The sequence below is a fragment of the Hemitrygon akajei genome, chromosome 3 (genome assembly GCF_048418815.1).
Source record: "Hemitrygon akajei chromosome 3, sHemAka1.3, whole genome shotgun sequence".
Taxonomy (NCBI): domain Eukaryota; kingdom Metazoa; phylum Chordata; class Chondrichthyes; order Myliobatiformes; family Dasyatidae; genus Hemitrygon; species Hemitrygon akajei.
Window position 1 is genome coordinate 98969235 of NC_133126.1, and position 18492 is coordinate 98987726.

Sequence of the window (18492 nt, forward strand, 5' to 3'; positions counted from 1 at the left end):
CCATCACCCTGGTTCCTACACATTGTATAAACACCCCATCACCCTGGTTCCTACACACAGTGTATAAACACCCCATCACCCTGGTTCCTACACACAGTGTATAAACACCCCATCACCCTGGTTCCAACACACAGTGTATAAACACTCCATCACCCTGGTTCCAACACACAGTGTATAAACACCCCATCACCCTGGTTCCTACACATTGTATAAACACCCCATCACCCTGGTTCCTACACACAGTGTATAAACACCCCATCACTCTAGTTCCAACACACAGTGTATAAACACCCTATCACCCTGGTTCCTACACACAGTGTATAAACACCCCATCACCCTGGTTCCCACACACAGTGTATAAACACCCCATCACCCTGGTTCCTACACATTGTATAAACACCCGATCACCCTGGTCCCCACACACAGTGTATAAACACCCCATCACCCTGGTTCCTACACACAGTGTATAAACACCCCATCACCCTGGTTCCTACACAGTGTATAAACACACCATCATCCTGGTTCCAACACAGTGTATAAACACCCCATCACCTTGGTTCCAACACACAGTGTATAAACACCCCATCAGCCTGGTTCCAACACAGTGTATAAACACCCCATCACCCTGGTTCCTACACACAGTGTATAAACACCCCATCACCCTGGTTCCAACACAGTGTATAAACACCCCATCACTCTGGTTCCTACACACAGTGTATAAACACCCCATCACCCTGGTTCCAACACAGTGTATAAACACCCCATCAGCCTGGTTCCAACACAGTGTATAAACACCCCATCACCCTGGTTCCTACACACAGTGTATAAACACCCCATCACCCTGGTTCCAACACAGTGTATAAACACCCCATCACTCTGGTTCCTACACACAGTGTATAAACACCCCATCACCCTGGTTCCAATACAGTGAATAAACACCCCATCAGCCTGGTTCCAACACAGTGTATAAACACCCCATCACCCTGGTTCCTACACAGTGTATAAACACCCCATCACTCTGGTTCCTACACACAGTGTATAAACACCCCATCACCCTGGTTCCAACACACAGTGTATAAACACCCCATCACTCTGGTTCCTACACACAGTGTATAAACACCCCATCACCCTGGTTCCTACACACAGTGTATAAACCCCCCATCACTCTGGTTCCAACACACAGTGTATAAACACCCCATCACTCTGGTTCCAACACACTGTGTATAAACACCCCATCACCCTGGTTCCTACAGAGTGTATAAACACCCCATCACTCTGGTTCCAACAGACAGTGTATAAACACCCCATCATCCTGGTTCCTACACACAGTGTATAAACACCCCATCACCCTGGTTCCTACACACAGTGTATAAACACCCCATCACCCTGGTTCCAACACACAGTGTATAAACACCCCATCACTCTGGTTCCAACACACAGTGTATAAACACCCCATCACCCTGGTTCCTACCCAGTGTATAAACACCCCATCACCCTGGTTCCAACACACAGTGTATAAACACCCCATCACCCTGGTTCCTACTCACAGTGTATAAACACCCCATCACCCTGGTTCTAACACACAGTGTATAAACACCCCATCACCCTGGTTCCAACACACAGTGTATAAACACCCCATCACCCTGGTTCCTACTCACAGTGTATAAACACCCCATCACCCTGGTTCTAACACACAGTGTATAAACACCCCATCACCCTGGTTCCAACACACAGTGTATAAACACCCCATCACCCTGGTTCCAACACACAGTGTATAAACACCCCATCACCCTGGTTCCTACTCACAGTGTATAAACACCCCATCACCCTGGTTCTAACACACAGTGTATAAACACCCCATCACCCTGGTTCCAACACACAGTGTATAAACACCCCATCACCCTGGTTCCTACTCACAGTGTATAAACACCCCATCACCCTGGTTCTAACACACAGTGTATAAACACCCCATCACCCTGGTTCCAACACACAGTGTATAAACATCCCATCACTCTGGTTCCTACACAGTGTATAAACACCCCATCACCCTGGTTCCTACACATTGTATAAACACCCCATCACTCTGGTTCCTACAGAGTGTATAAACACCCCATCACCCTGGTTCCTACAGAGTGTATAAACACTCCATCACCCTGGTTCCAACACACAGTGTATAAACACCCCATCACCCTGGTTCCTACACAGTGTATAAACACCCCATCACCCTGGTTCCTAAACACAGTGTATAAACACTCCATCACCCTGGTTCCAACACACAGTGTATAAACACCCCATCACCCTGGTTCCTACACAGTGTATATACACCACATCACCCTGGTTCCTACACAGTGTATATACACCCCATCACCCTGGTTCCAATTCACAGTGTATAAACACCCCATCACCCTGGTTCCAACACACAGTGTATAAACACCACATCACCCTGGTTCCTACACAGTGTATAAACACCCCATCACCCTGGTTCCAACACACAGTGTATAAACACCCCATCACCCTGGTTCCAACACACAGTGTATAAACACCCCATCACCCTGGTTCCTACACAGTGTATATACACCCCATCACCCTGGTTCCAACACACAGTGTATAAACGCCCCATCACCCTGGTTCCAACACACAGTGTATAAACACTCCATCACCCTGGTTCCAACACACAGTGTATAAACACACCATCACCCTGGTTCCAACACACAGTGTATAAACACTCCATCACCCTGGTTCCTACACATTGTATAAGCACCCCATCACCCTGGTTCCTACACACAGTGTATAAACACCCCATCACCCTGGTTCCAACACACAGTGTATAAACACCCCATCACCCTGGTTCCAACACACAGTGTATAAACACTCCATCACCCTGGTTCCTACACATTGTATAAACACCCCATCACCCTGGTTCCAACACACAGTGTATAAACACTCCATCACCCTGGTTCCTACACATTGTATAAACACCCCATCACCCTGGTTCCAACACACAGTGTATAAACACCCCATCACCCTGGTTCCAACACACAGTGTATAAACACTCCATCACCCTGGTTCCTACACATTGTATAAACACCCCATCACCCTGGTTCCTACACACAGTGTATAAACACCCCATCACCCTGGTTCCTACACACAGTGTATAAACACCCCATCACCCTGGTTCCAACACACAGTGTATAAACACTCCATCACCCTGGTTCCAACACACAGTGTATAAACACCCCATCACCCTGGTTCCTACACACAGTGTATAAACACCCCATCACCCTGGTTCCAACACACAGTGTATAAACACCCCATCACCCTGGTCCCAACACACAGTGTATAAACACCCCATCACCCTGGTTCCTACACATTGTATAAACACCCCATCACCCTGGTTCCTACACACAGTGTATAAACACCCCATCACCCTGGTTCCTACACACAGTGTATAAACACCCCATCACCCTGGTTCCAACACACAGTGTATAAACACTCCATCACCCTGGTTCCAACACACAGTGTATAAACACCCCATCACCCTGGTTCCTACACATTGTATAAACACCCCATCACCCTGGTTCCTACACACAGTGTATAAACACCCCATCACTCTAGTTCCAACACACAGTGTATAAACACCCTATCACCCTGGTTCCTACACACAGTGTATAAACACCCCATCACCCTGGTTCCCACACACAGTGTATAAACACCCCATCACCCTGGTTCCTACACATTGTATAAACACCCGATCACCCTGGTCCCCACACACAGTGTATAAACACCCCATCACCCTGGTTCCTACACACAGTGTATAAACACCCCATCACCCTGGTTCCTACACAGTGTATAAACACACCATCATCCTGGTTCCAACACAGTGTATAAACACCCCATCACCTTGGTTCCAACACACAGTGTATAAACACCCCATCAGCCTGGTTCCAACACAGTGTATAAACACCCCATCACCCTGGTTCCTACACACAGTGTATAAACACCCCATCACCCTGGTTCCAACACAGTGTATAAACACCCCATCACTCTGGTTCCTACACACAGTGTATAAACACCCCATCACCCTGGTTCCAACACAGTGTATAAACACCCCATCAGCCTGGTTCCAACACAGTGTATAAACACCCCATCACCCTGGATCCTACACACAGTGTATAAACACCCCATCACCCTGGTTCCAACACAGTGTATAAACACCCCATCACTCTGGTTCCTACACACAGTGTATAAACACCCCATCACCCTGGTTCCAATACAGTGAATAAACACCCCATCAGCATGGTTCCAACACAGTGTATAAACACCCCATCACCCTGGTTCCTACACAGTGTATAAACACCCCATCACTCTGGTTCCTACACACAGTGTATAAACACCCCATCACCCTGGTTCCAACACACAGTGTATAAACACCCCATCACCCTGGTTCCAACACACAGTGTATAAACACTCCATCACCCTGGTTCCAACACACAGTGTATAAACACCCCATCACCCTGGTTCCTACACATTGTATAAACACCCCTTCACCCTGGTTCCTACACACAGTGTATAAACACCCCATCACCCTGGTTCCTACACACAGTGTATAAACACCCCATCACCCTGGTTCCAACACACAGTGTATAAACGCCCCATCACCCTGGTTCCTACACACAGTGTATAAACACCCCATCACCCTGGTTCCAACACACAGTGTATAAAGACCCCATCACCCTGGTTCCAACACACAGTGTATAAACACCCCATCACCCTGGTTCCTACACACAGTGAATAAACGCCCCATCACCCTGGTTCCAACACAGTGTATAAACACTCCATCACCCTGGTTCCAACACAGTGTATAAACACTCCATCACCCTGGTTCTAACACACAGTGTATAAACACTCCATCACCCTGGTTCCAACACAGTGTATAAACACCCCATCACCCTGGTTCCAACACACAGTGTATAAACACCCCATCACCCTGGTTCCTACACACAGTGTATAAACACCCCATCACCCTGGTTCTAACACACAGTGTATAAACACTCCATCACGCTGGTTCCTACACAGTGTATAAACACCCCATCACTCTAGTTCCAACACACAGTGTATAAACACCCCATCACTCTGGTTCCTACACACAGTGTATAAACACCCCATCACCCTGGTTCCAACACAGTGTATAAACATCCCATCACCCTGGTTCTAACACACAGTGTATAAACACTCCATCACGCTGGTTCCTACACAGTGTATAAACACCCCATCACTCTAGTTCCAACACACAGTGTATAAACACCCCATCACTCTGGTTCCTACACACAGTGTATAAACACCCCATCACCCTGGTTCCTACACACAGTGTATAAACCCCCCATCACCCTGGTTCCAACACACAGTGCATAAACACCCCATCACTCTGGTTCCCACACACAGTGTATAAACACCCAATCACCCTGGTTCCAACACACAGTGTATAAACACCCCATCAACCTGGTTCCAACACACAGTGTATAAACACCACATCACCCTGGTTCCAACACAGTGTATAAACACCACATCAACCTGGTTCCTACACACAGTGTATAAACACCCCATCACCCTGGTTCCAACACACAGTGTATAAACACCCCAACACCCTGGTTCCAACACAGTGTATAAACACCCGATCACTCTGGTTCCAACACACAGTGTATAAACACCCCATCACCCTGGTTCCTACACACAGTGTATAAACACCCCATCACTCTGGTTCCAACACACAGTGTATAAACACCCCATCACCCTGGTTCCAACACACAGTGTATAAACACCACATCACCCTGGTTCCAACACAGTATATAAACACCACATCAACCTGGTTCCTACACACAGTGTATAAACACCCCATCACCCTGGTTCCAACACACAGTGTATAAACACCCGATCACCCTGGTTCCAACACACAGTGTATAAACACTCCATCACCCTGGTTCCTACACATTGTATAAACACCCCATCACCCTGGTTCCAACACACAGTGTATAAACGCCCCATCACCCTGGTTCCTACACACAGTGTATAAACACCCCATCACCCTGGTTCCAACACAGTGTATAAACACACCATCACCCTGGTTCCTACACACAGTGTATAAACACCCCATCACCCTGGTTCCTACACAGTGTATAAACACCACATCACCCTGGTTCCAACACAGTGTATAAACACCCCATCACCCTGGTTCTAACACACAGTGTATAAACACTCCATCACGCTTGTTCCTACACAGTGTATAAACACACCATCACCCTGGTTCCTACACATTGTATAAACACCCCATCACCCTGGTTCCAACACACAGTGTATAAACACCCCATCACCCTGGTTCCTACACAGTGTATAAACACCACATCACCCTGGTTCCAACACAGTGTATAAACACCCCATCACCCTGGTTCTAACACACAGTGTATAAACACTCCATCACGCTTGTTCCTACACAGTGTATAAACACCCCATCACTCTAGTTCCAACACACAGTGTATAAACACCCCATCACTCTGGTTCCAACACACAGTGTATAAACACCCCATCACCCTAGTTCCAACACACATTGTATAAACACGCCATCACCCTGGTTCCTACACAGTGTATAAACACCCCATCATCCTGGTTCCTACACACAGTGTATAAACACCCCATCACCCTGGTTCATACACACAGTGTATAAACACCCCATCACTCTGGTTCCTACAGAGTGTATAAACACCCCATCACTCTGGTTCCTACACAGTGTATAAACACCACATCACCCTGGTTCCAACATAGTGTATAAACACCCCATCACCCTGGTTCCAACACACAGTGTATAAACACCCCATCACCCTGGTTCCAACACACAGTGTATAAACATCCCATCACTCTGGTTCCTACACAGTGTATAAACACCCCATCACCCTGGTTCCTACACATTGTATAAACACCCCATCACCCTGGTTTCTACAGAGTGTATAAACACCCCATCACCCTGGTTCCTACAGAGTGTATAAACACCCCATCACCCTGGTTCCAACACACAGTGTATAAACACCCCATCACCCTGGTTCCTAAACACAGTGTATAAATACTCCATCACCCTGGTTCCTACACACAGTGTATAAACACCCCGTCACCCTGGTTCCAACACACAGAGTATAAACACTCCATCACCCTGGTTCCTACACAGTGTATAAACACCCCATCACCCTGGTTCCTACACACAGTGTATAAACACCCCATGATCCAGGTTCCTACACAGTGTATAAACACCCCATCACCCTGGTTCCAACACACAGTGTATAAACACCCCATCACCCTGGTTCCTACTCACAGTGTATAAACACCCCGTCACCCTGGTTCCAACACACAGTGTATAAACACTCCATCACCCTGGTTCCTACACACAGTGTATAAACACTCCATCACCCTGGTTCCTACACAGTGTATAAACACCCCATCACCCTGGTTCCTACACACAGTGTATAAACACCCCATCATCCAGGTTCCTACACAGTGTATAAACACCCCATCACCCTGGTTCCAACACACAGTGTATAAACACCCCATCACCCTGGTTCCTACTCACAGTGTATAAACACCCCATCACCCTGGTTCCTACACAGTGTATAAACACCCCATCACCCTGGTTCCTACACATTGTATAAACACCCGATCACCCTGGTTCCCACACACAGTGTATAAACACCCCATCACCCTGGTTCCTACACACAGTGTATAAACACCCCATCACCCTGGTTCCTACACAGTGTATAAACACACCATCACCCTGGTTCCAACACAGTGTATAAACACCCCATCACCTTGGTTCCAACACACAGTGTATAAACACCCCATCAGCCTGGTTCCAACACAGTGTATAAACACCCCATCACTCTGGTTCCAACACACAGTGTATAAACACCCCATCACCCTGGTTCCTACACAGTGTATAAACACCCCATCACCTTGGTTCCAACACACAGTGTATAAACACCCCATCAGCCTGGTTCCAACACAGTGTATAAACACCCCATCACCTTGGTTCCAACACACAGTGTATAAACACCCCATCAGCCTGGTTCCAACACAGTGTATAAACACACCATCACCCTGGTTCCAACACAGTGTATAAACACCCCATCACCTTGGTTCCAACACACAGTGTATAAACACCCCATCAGCCTGGTTCCAACACAGTGTATAAACACCCCATCACTCTGGTTCCAACACACAGTGTATAAACACCCCATCACCCTGGTTCCAACACACAGTGTATAAACACCCCATCACCCTGGTTCCTACACATTGTATAAACACCCCATCACCCTGGTTCCTACACACAGTGTATAAACACCCCATCACCCTGGTTCCTACACACAGTGTATAAACACCCCATCACCCTGGTTCCAACACACAGTGTATAAACACCCCATCACCCTGGTTCCTACACACAGTGTATAAACACCCCATCACCCTGGTTCCTACACACAGTGTATAAACACCCCATCACCCTGGTTCCAACACACATTGTATAAACACCCCATCACCCTGGTTCCTACACACAGTGTATAAACACCCCATCACCCTGGTTCCTACACACAGTGTATAAACACCCCATCACCATGGTTCCTACACAGTGTATAAACACTCCATCACCCTGGTTCCTACACACAGTGTATAAACACCCCATCACCCTGGTTCCTACACACAGTGTATAAACACCCCATCACCCTGGTTCCTACACAGTGTATAAACACCCCATCACTCTAGTTCCAACACACAGTGTATAAACACCCCATCACCCTGGTTCCTACACACAATGTATAAACACCCCATCACCCTGGTTCCTACACACAGTGTATAAACACCCCATCACCCTGGTTCCAACACACAGTGTATAAACGCCCCATCACCCTGGTTCCTACACACAGTGTATAAACACCCCATCACCCTGGTTCCAACACACAGTGTATAAACACCCCATCACCCTGGTTCCAACACACAGTGTATAAACGCCTCATCACCCTGGTTCCAACACAGTGTATAAACACCCCATCACTCGAGTTCCAACACACAGTGTATAAACACCCCATCACTCTGGTTCCTACACACAGTGTATAAACACCCCATCACCCTGGTTCCAACACACAGTGTATAAACACTCCATCACGCTGGTTCCTACACAGTGTATAAACACCCCATCACTCTAGTTCCAACACACAGTGTATAAACACCCCATCACTCTGGTTCCTACACACAGTGTATAAACACCCCATCACCCTGGTTCCAACACAGTGTATAAACACCCCATCACCCTGGTTCTAACACACAGTGTATAAACACCACATCACCCTGGTTCCTACACAGTGTATAAACACCCCATCACCCTGGTTCCTACACAGTGTATATACACCCCATCACCCTGGTTCCAACACACAGTGTATAAACACCCCATCACCCTGGTTCCAACACACAGTGTATAAACACCACATCACCCTGGTTCCTACACAGTGTATAAACACCCCATCACCCTGGTTCCAACACACAGTGTATAAACACCCCATCACCCTGGTTCCAACACACAGTGTATAAACACCCCATCACCCTGGTTCCTACACAGTGTATATACACCCCATCACCCTGGTTCCAACACACAGTGTATAAACGCCCCATCACCCTGGTTCCAACACACAGTGTATAAACACTCCATCACCCTGGTTCCAACACACAGTGTATAAACACCCCATCACCCTGGTTCCAACACACAGTGTATAAACACTCCATCACCCTGGTTCCTACACATTGTATAAGCACCCCATCACCCTGGTTCCTACACACAGTGTATAAACACCCCATCACCCTGGTTCCAACACACAGTGTATAAACACCCCATCACCCTGGTTCCAACACACAGTGTATAAACACTCCATCACCCTGGTTCCTACACATTGTATAAACACCCCATCACCCTGGTTCCAACACACAGTGTATAAACACTCCATCACCCTGGTTCCTACACATTGTATAAACACCCCATCACCCTGGTTCCAACACACAGTGTATAAACACCCCATCACCCTGGTTCCAACACACAGTGTATAAACACTCCATCACCCTGGTTCCTACACATTGTATAAACACCCCATCACCCTGGTTCCTACACACAGTGTATAAACACCCCATCACCCTGGTTCCTACACACAGTGTATAAACACCCCATCACCCTGGTTCCAACACACAGTGTATAAACACTCCATCACCCTGGTTCCAACACACAGTGTATAAACACCCCATCACCCTGGTTCCTACACACAGTGTATAAACACCCCATCACCCTGGTTCCAACACACAGTGTATAAACACCCCATCACCCTGGTCCCAACACACAGTGTATAAACACCCCATCACCCTGGTTCCTACACATTGTATAAACACCCCATCACCCTGGTTCCTACACACAGTGTATAAACACCCCATCACCCTGGTTCCTACACACAGTGTATAAACACCCCATCACCCTGGTTCCAACACACAGTGTATAAACACTCCATCACCCTGGTTCCAACACACAGTGTATAAACACCCCATCACCCTGGTTCCTACACATTGTATAAACACCCCATCACCCTGGTTCCTACACACAGTGTATAAACACCCCATCACTCTAGTTCCAACACACAGTGTATAAACACCCTATCACCCTGGTTCCTACACACAGTGTATAAACACCCCATCACCCTGGTTCCCACACACAGTGTATAAACACCCCATCACCCTGGTTCCTACACATTGTATAAACACCCGATCACCCTGGTCCCCACACACAGTGTATAAACACCCCATCACCCTGGTTCCTACACACAGTGTATAAACACCCCATCACCCTGGTTCCTACACAGTGTATAAACACACCATCATCCTGGTTCCAACACAGTGTATAAACACCCCATCACCTTGGTTCCAACACACAGTGTATAAACACCCCATCAGCCTGGTTCCAACACAGTGTATAAACACCCCATCACCCTGGTTCCTACACACAGTGTATAAACACCCCATCACCCTGGTTCCAACACAGTGTATAAACACCCCATCACTCTGGTTCCTACACACAGTGTATAAACACCCCATCACCCTGGTTCCAACACAGTGTATAAACACCCCATCAGCCTGGTTCCAACACAGTGTATAAACACCCCATCACCCTGGATCCTACACACAGTGTATAAACACCCCATCACCCTGGTTCCAACACAGTGTATAAACACCCCATCACTCTGGTTCCTACACACAGTGTATAAACACCCCATCACCCTGGTTCCAATACAGTGAATAAACACCCCATCAGCCTGGTTCCAACACAGTGTATAAACACCCCATCACCCTGGTTCCTACACAGTGTATAAACACCCCATCACTCTGGTTCCTACACACAGTGTATAAACACCCCATCACCCTGGTTCCAACACACAGTGTATAAACACCCCATCACCCTGGTTCCAACACACAGTGTATAAACACTCCATCACCCTGGTTCCAACACACAGTGTATAAACACCCCATCACCCTGGTTCCTACACATTGTATAAACACCCCTTCACCCTGGTTCCTACACACAGTGTATAAACACCCCATCACCCTGGTTCCTACACACAGTGTATAAACACCCCATCACCCTGGTTCCAACACACAGTGTATAAACGCCCCATCACCCTGGTTCCTACACACAGTGTATAAACACCCCATCACCCTGGTTCCAACACACAGTGTATAAAGACCCCATCACCCTGGTTCCAACACACAGTGTATAAACACCCCATCACCCTGGTTCCTACACACAGTGAATAAACGCCCCATCACCCTGGTTCCAACACAGTGTATAAACACTCCATCACCCTGGTTCCAACACAGTGTATAAACACTCCATCACCCTGGTTCTAACACACAGTGTATAAACACTCCATCACCCTGGTTCCAACACAGTGTATAAACACCCCATCACCCTGGTTCCAACACACAGTGTATAAACACCCCATCACCCTGGTTCCTACACACAGTGTATAAACACCCCATCACTCTAGTTCCAACACACAGTGTATAAACACCCCATCACTCTGGTTCCTACACACAGTGTATAAACACCCCATCACCCTGGTTCCAACACAGTGTATAAACATCCCATCACCCTGGTTCTAACACACAGTGTATAAACACTCCATCACGCTGGTTCCTACACAGTGTATAAACACCCCATCACTCTAGTTCCAACACACAGTGTATAAACACCCCATCACTCTGGTTCCTACACACAGTGTATAAACACCCCATCACCCTGGTTCCTACACACAGTGTATAAACCCCCCATCACCCTGGTTCCAACACACAGTGCATAAACACCCCATCACTCTGGTTCCCACACACAGTGTATAAACACCCAATCACCCTGGTTCCAACACACAGTGTATAAACACCCCATCAACCTGGTTCCAACACACAGTGTATAAACACCACATCACCCTGGTTCCAACACAGTGTATAAACACCACATCAACCTGGTTCCTACACACAGTGTATAAACACCCCATCACCCTGGTTCCAACACACAGTGTATAAACACCCCAACACCCTGGTTCCAACACAGTGTATAAACACCCGATCACTCTGGTTCCAACACACAGTGTATAAACACCCCATCACCCTGGTTCCTACACACAGTGTATAAACACCCCATCACTCTGGTTCCAACACACAGTGTATAAACACCCCATCACCCTGGTTCCAACACACAGTGTATAAACACCACATCACCCTGGTTCCAACACAGTATATAAACACCACATCAACCTGGTTCCTACACACAGTGTATAAACACCCCATCACCCTGGTTCCAACACACAGTGTATAAACACCCGATCACCCTGGTTCCAACACACAGTGTATAAACACTCCATCACCCTGGTTCCTACACATTGTATAAACACCCCATCACCCTGGTTCCAACACACAGTGTATAAACGCCCCATCACCCTGGTTCCTACACACAGTGTATAAACACCCCATCACCCTGGTTCCAACACAGTGTATAAACACCCCATCACCCTGGTTCTAACACACAGTGTATAAACACTCCATCACGCTTGTTCCTACACAGTGTATAAACACCCCATCACTCTAGTTCCAACACACAGTGTATAAACACCCCATCACTCTGGTTCCAACACACAGTGTATAAACACCCCATCACCCTAGTTCCAACACACATTGTATAAACACGCCATCACCCTGGTTCCTACACAGTGTATAAACACCCCATCATCCTGGTTCCTACACACAGTGTATAAACACCCCATCACCCTGGTTCATACACACAGTGTATAAACACCCCATCACTCTGGTTCCTACAGAGTGTATAAACACCCCATCACTCTGGTTCCTACACAGTGTATAAACACCACATCACCCTGGTTCCAACATAGTGTATAAACACCCCATCACCCTGGTTCCAACACACAGTGTATAAACACCCCATCACCCTGGTTCCAACACACAGTGTATAAACATCCCATCACTCTGGTTCCTACACAGTGTATAAACACCCCATCACCCTGGTTCCTACACATTGTATAAACACCCCATCACCCTGGTTTCTACAGAGTGTATAAACACCCCATCACCCTGGTTCCTACAGAGTGTATAAACACCCCATCACCCTGGTTCCAACACACAGTGTATAAACACCCCATCACCCTGGTTCCTAAACACAGTGTATAAATACTCCATCACCCTGGTTCCTACACACAGTGTATAAACACCCCGTCACCCTGGTTCCAACACACAGAGTATAAACACTCCATCACCCTGGTTCCTACACAGTGTATAAACACCCCATCACCCTGGTTCCTACACACAGTGTATAAACACCCCATGATCCAGGTTCCTACACAGTGTATAAACACCCCATCACCCTGGTTCCAACACACAGTGTATAAACACCCCATCACCCTGGTTCCAACACACAGTGTATAAACACCCCATCACCCTGGTTCCTACTCACAGTGTATAAACACCCCGTCACCCTGGTTCCAACACACAGTGTATAAACACTCCATCACCCTGGTTCCTACACACAGTGTATAAACACTCCATCACCCTGGTTCCTACACAGTGTATAAACACCCCATCACCCTGGTTCCTACACACAGTGTATAAACACCCCATCATCCAGGTTCCTACACAGTGTATAAACACCCCATCACCCTGGTTCCAACACACAGTGTATAAACACCCCATCACCCTGGTTCCTACTCACAGTGTATAAACACCCCATCACCCTGGTTCCTACACAGTGTATAAACACCCCATCACCCTGGTTCCTACACATTGTATAAACACCCGATCACCCTGGTTCCCACACACAGTGTATAAACACCCCATCACCCTGGTTCCTACACACAGTGTATAAACACCCCATCACCCTGGTTCCTACACAGTGTATAAACACACCATCACCCTGGTTCCAACACAGTGTATAAACACCCCATCACCTTGGTTCCAACACACAGTGTATAAACACCCCATCAGCCTGGTTCCAACACAGTGTATAAACACCCCATCACTCTGGTTCCAACACACAGTGTATAAACACCCCATCACCCTGGTTCCTACACAGTGTATAAACACCCCATCACCTTGGTTCCAACACACAGTGTATAAACACCCCATCAGCCTGGTTCCAACACAGTGTATAAACACCCCATCACCTTGGTTCCAACACACAGTGTATAAACACCCCATCAGCCTGGTTCCAACACAGTGTATAAACACACCATCACCCTGGTTCCAACACAGTGTATAAACACCCCATCACCTTGGTTCCAACACACAGTGTATAAACACCCCATCAGCCTGGTTCCAACACAGTGTATAAACACCCCATCACTCTGGTTCCAACACACAGTGTATAAACACCCCATCACCCTGGTTCCAACACACAGTGTATAAACACCCCATCACCCTGGTTCCTACACATTGTATAAACACCCCATCACCCTGGTTCCTACACACAGTGTATAAACACCCCATCACCCTGGTTCCTACACACAGTGTATAAACACCCCATCACCCTGGTTCCAACACACAGTGTATAAACACCCCATCACCCTGGTTCCTACACACAGTGTATAAACACCCCATCACCCTGGTTCCTACACACAGTGTATAAACACCCCATCACCCTGGTTCCAACACACATTGTATAAACACCCCATCACCCTGGTTCCTACACACAGTGTATAAACACCCCATCACCCTGGTTCCTACACACAGTGTATAAACACCCCATCACCATGGTTCCTACACAGTGTATAAACACTCCATCACCCTGGTTCCTACACACAGTGTATAAACACCCCATCACCCTGGTTCCTACACACAGTGTATAAACACCCCATCACCCTGGTTCCTACACAGTGTATAAACACCCCATCACTCTAGTTCCAACACACAGTGTATAAACACCCCATCACCCTGGTTCCTACACACAATGTATAAACACCCCATCACCCTGGTTCCTACACACAGTGTATAAACACCCCATCACCCTGGTTCCAACACACAGTGTATAAACGCCCCATCACCCTGGTTCCTACACACAGTGTATAAACACCCCATCACCCTGGTTCCAACACACAGTGTATAAACACCCCATCACCCTGGTTCCAACACACAGTGTATAAACGCCTCATCACCCTGGTTCCAACACAGTGTATAAACACCCCATCACTCGAGTTCCAACACACAGTGTATAAACACCCCATCACTCTGGTTCCTACACACAGTGTATAAACACCCCATCACCCTGGTTCCAACACACAGTGTATAAACACTCCATCACGCTGGTTCCTACACAGTGTATAAACACCCCATCACTCTAGTTCCAACACACAGTGTATAAACACCCCATCACTCTGGTTCCTACACACAGTGTATAAACACCCCATCACCCTGGTTCCAACACAGTGTATAAACACCCCATCACCCTGGTTCTAACACACAGTGTATAAACACCCCATCACCCTGGTTCCTACACAGTGTATAAACACCCCATCACCCTGGTTCCTACACACAGTGTATAAACACTCCATCACGCTGGTTCCTACACAGTGTATAAACACCCCATCACTCTAGTTCCAACACACAGTGTATAAACACCCCATCACTCTGGTTCCTACACACAGTGTATAAACACCCCATCACCCTGGTTCCTACACACAGTGTATAAACCCCCCATCGCCCTGGTTCCAACACACAGTGTATAAACACCCCATCACTCTGGTTCCAACACACAGTGTATAAACACCCCATCACCCTGGTTCCTACAGAGTGTATAAACACCCCATCTCTGTGGTTCCAACAGACAGTGTATAAACACCCCATCACCCTGGTTCCTACACACAGTGTATAAACACCCCATCACCCTGGTTCCTACTCACAGTGTATAAACACCCCATCACCCTGGTTCCTACACAGTGTATAAATACCCCATCACCCTGGTTCCAACACACATTGTATAAACACTCCATCACCCTGGTTCCAACACACAGTGTATAAACACCCCATCACCCTGGTTCCTACTCACAGTGTATAAACACCCCATCACCCTGGTTCCTACACACAGTGTATAAACACCCCATCACCCTGGTTCCTACTCACAGTTTATAAACACCCCATCACCCTGGTTCCTACACAGTGTATAAATACCCCATCACCCTGGTTCCAACACACATTGTATAAACACTCCATCACCCTGGTTCCAACACACAGTGTATAAACACCGCATCACCCTGGTTCCTACTCACAGTGTATAAACACCCCATCACCCTGGTTCCTACACAGTGTATAAATACCCCATCACCCTGGTTCCAACACACAGTGTATAAACACTCCATCACCCTGGTTCCAACACACAGTGTATAAACACCCCATCACCCTGGTTCCTACACAGTGTATAAACACCCCATCACCCTGGTTCCTAAACACAGTGTATAAACACTCCATCACCCTGGTTCCTACACACAGTGTATAAACACCCCGTCACCCTGGTTCCAACACACAGAGTATAAACACTCCATCACCCTGGTTCCTACACAGTGTATAAACACCCCATCACCCTGGTTCCTACACAGTGTATAAACACCCCATCATCCTGGTTCCTACACAGTGTATAAACACCCCATCACCCTGGTTCCAACACACAGTGTATAAACACCCCATCACCCTGGTTCCAACACACAGTGTATAAACACCCCATCACCCTGGTTCCTACACACAGTGTATAAACACCCCATCACCCTGGTTCCTACACAGTGTATAAACACCCCATCACCCTGGTTCCAACACACAGTGTATAAACACCCCATCATCCTGGTTCCTACACAGTGTATAAACACCCCATCACCCTGGTTGCAACACACAGTGTATAAACACCCCATCATCCTGGTTCCAACACAGTGTATAAACACCCCATCACCCTGGTTCCAACACACAGTGTATAAACGCCCCATCACCCTGGTTCCTACACACAGTGTATAAACACCCCATCACCCTGGTTCCAACACACAGTGTATAAACACCCCATCACCCTGGTTCCAACACACAGTGTATAAACGCCTCATCACCCTGGTTCCAACACAGTGTATAAACACCCCATCACTCGAGTTCCAACACACAGTGTATAAACACCCCATCACTCTGGTTCCTACACACAGTGTATAAACACCCCATCACCCTGGTTCCAACACACAGTGTATAAACACTCCATCACGCTGGTTCCTACACAGTGTATAAACACCCCATCACTCTAGTTCCAACACACAGTGTATAAACACCCCATCACTCTGGTTCCTACACACAGTGTATAAACACCCCATCACCCTGGTTCCAACACAGTGTATAAACACCCCATCACCCTGGTTCTAACACACAGTGTATAAACACCCCATCACCCTGGTTCCTACACAGTGTATAAACACCCCATCACCCTGGTTCCTACACACAGTGTATAAACACTCCATCACGCTGGTTCCTACACAGTGTATAAACACCCCATCACTCTAGTTCCAACACACAGTGTATAAACACCCCATCACTCTGGTTCCTACACACAGTGTATAAACACCCCATCACCCTGGTTCCTACACACAGTGTATAAACCCCCCATCGCCCTGGTTCCAACACACAGTGTATAAACACCCCATCACTCTGGTTCCAACACACAGTGTATAAACACCCCATCACCCTGGTTCCTACAGAGTGTATAAACACCCCATCTCTGTGGTTCCAACAGACAGTGTATAAACACCCCATCACCCTGGTTCCTACACACAGTGTATAAACACCCCATCACCCTGGTTCCTACTCATAGTGTATAAACACCCCATCACCCTGGTTCCTACACAGTGTATAAAT

At 47.3% G+C, this 18492-nt stretch overlaps 1 protein-coding gene across 5 annotated transcripts in view; it reads right to left on the reverse strand.

The window, feature by feature from the left end:
* The window catches only part of galnt16 (UDP-N-acetyl-alpha-D-galactosamine:polypeptide N-acetylgalactosaminyltransferase 16), a 373301-nt gene that overhangs the window by 240722 nt on the left and 114087 nt on the right, over window positions 1-18492 (reverse strand). The gene's annotated exons all lie outside the window — the stretch shown is intronic.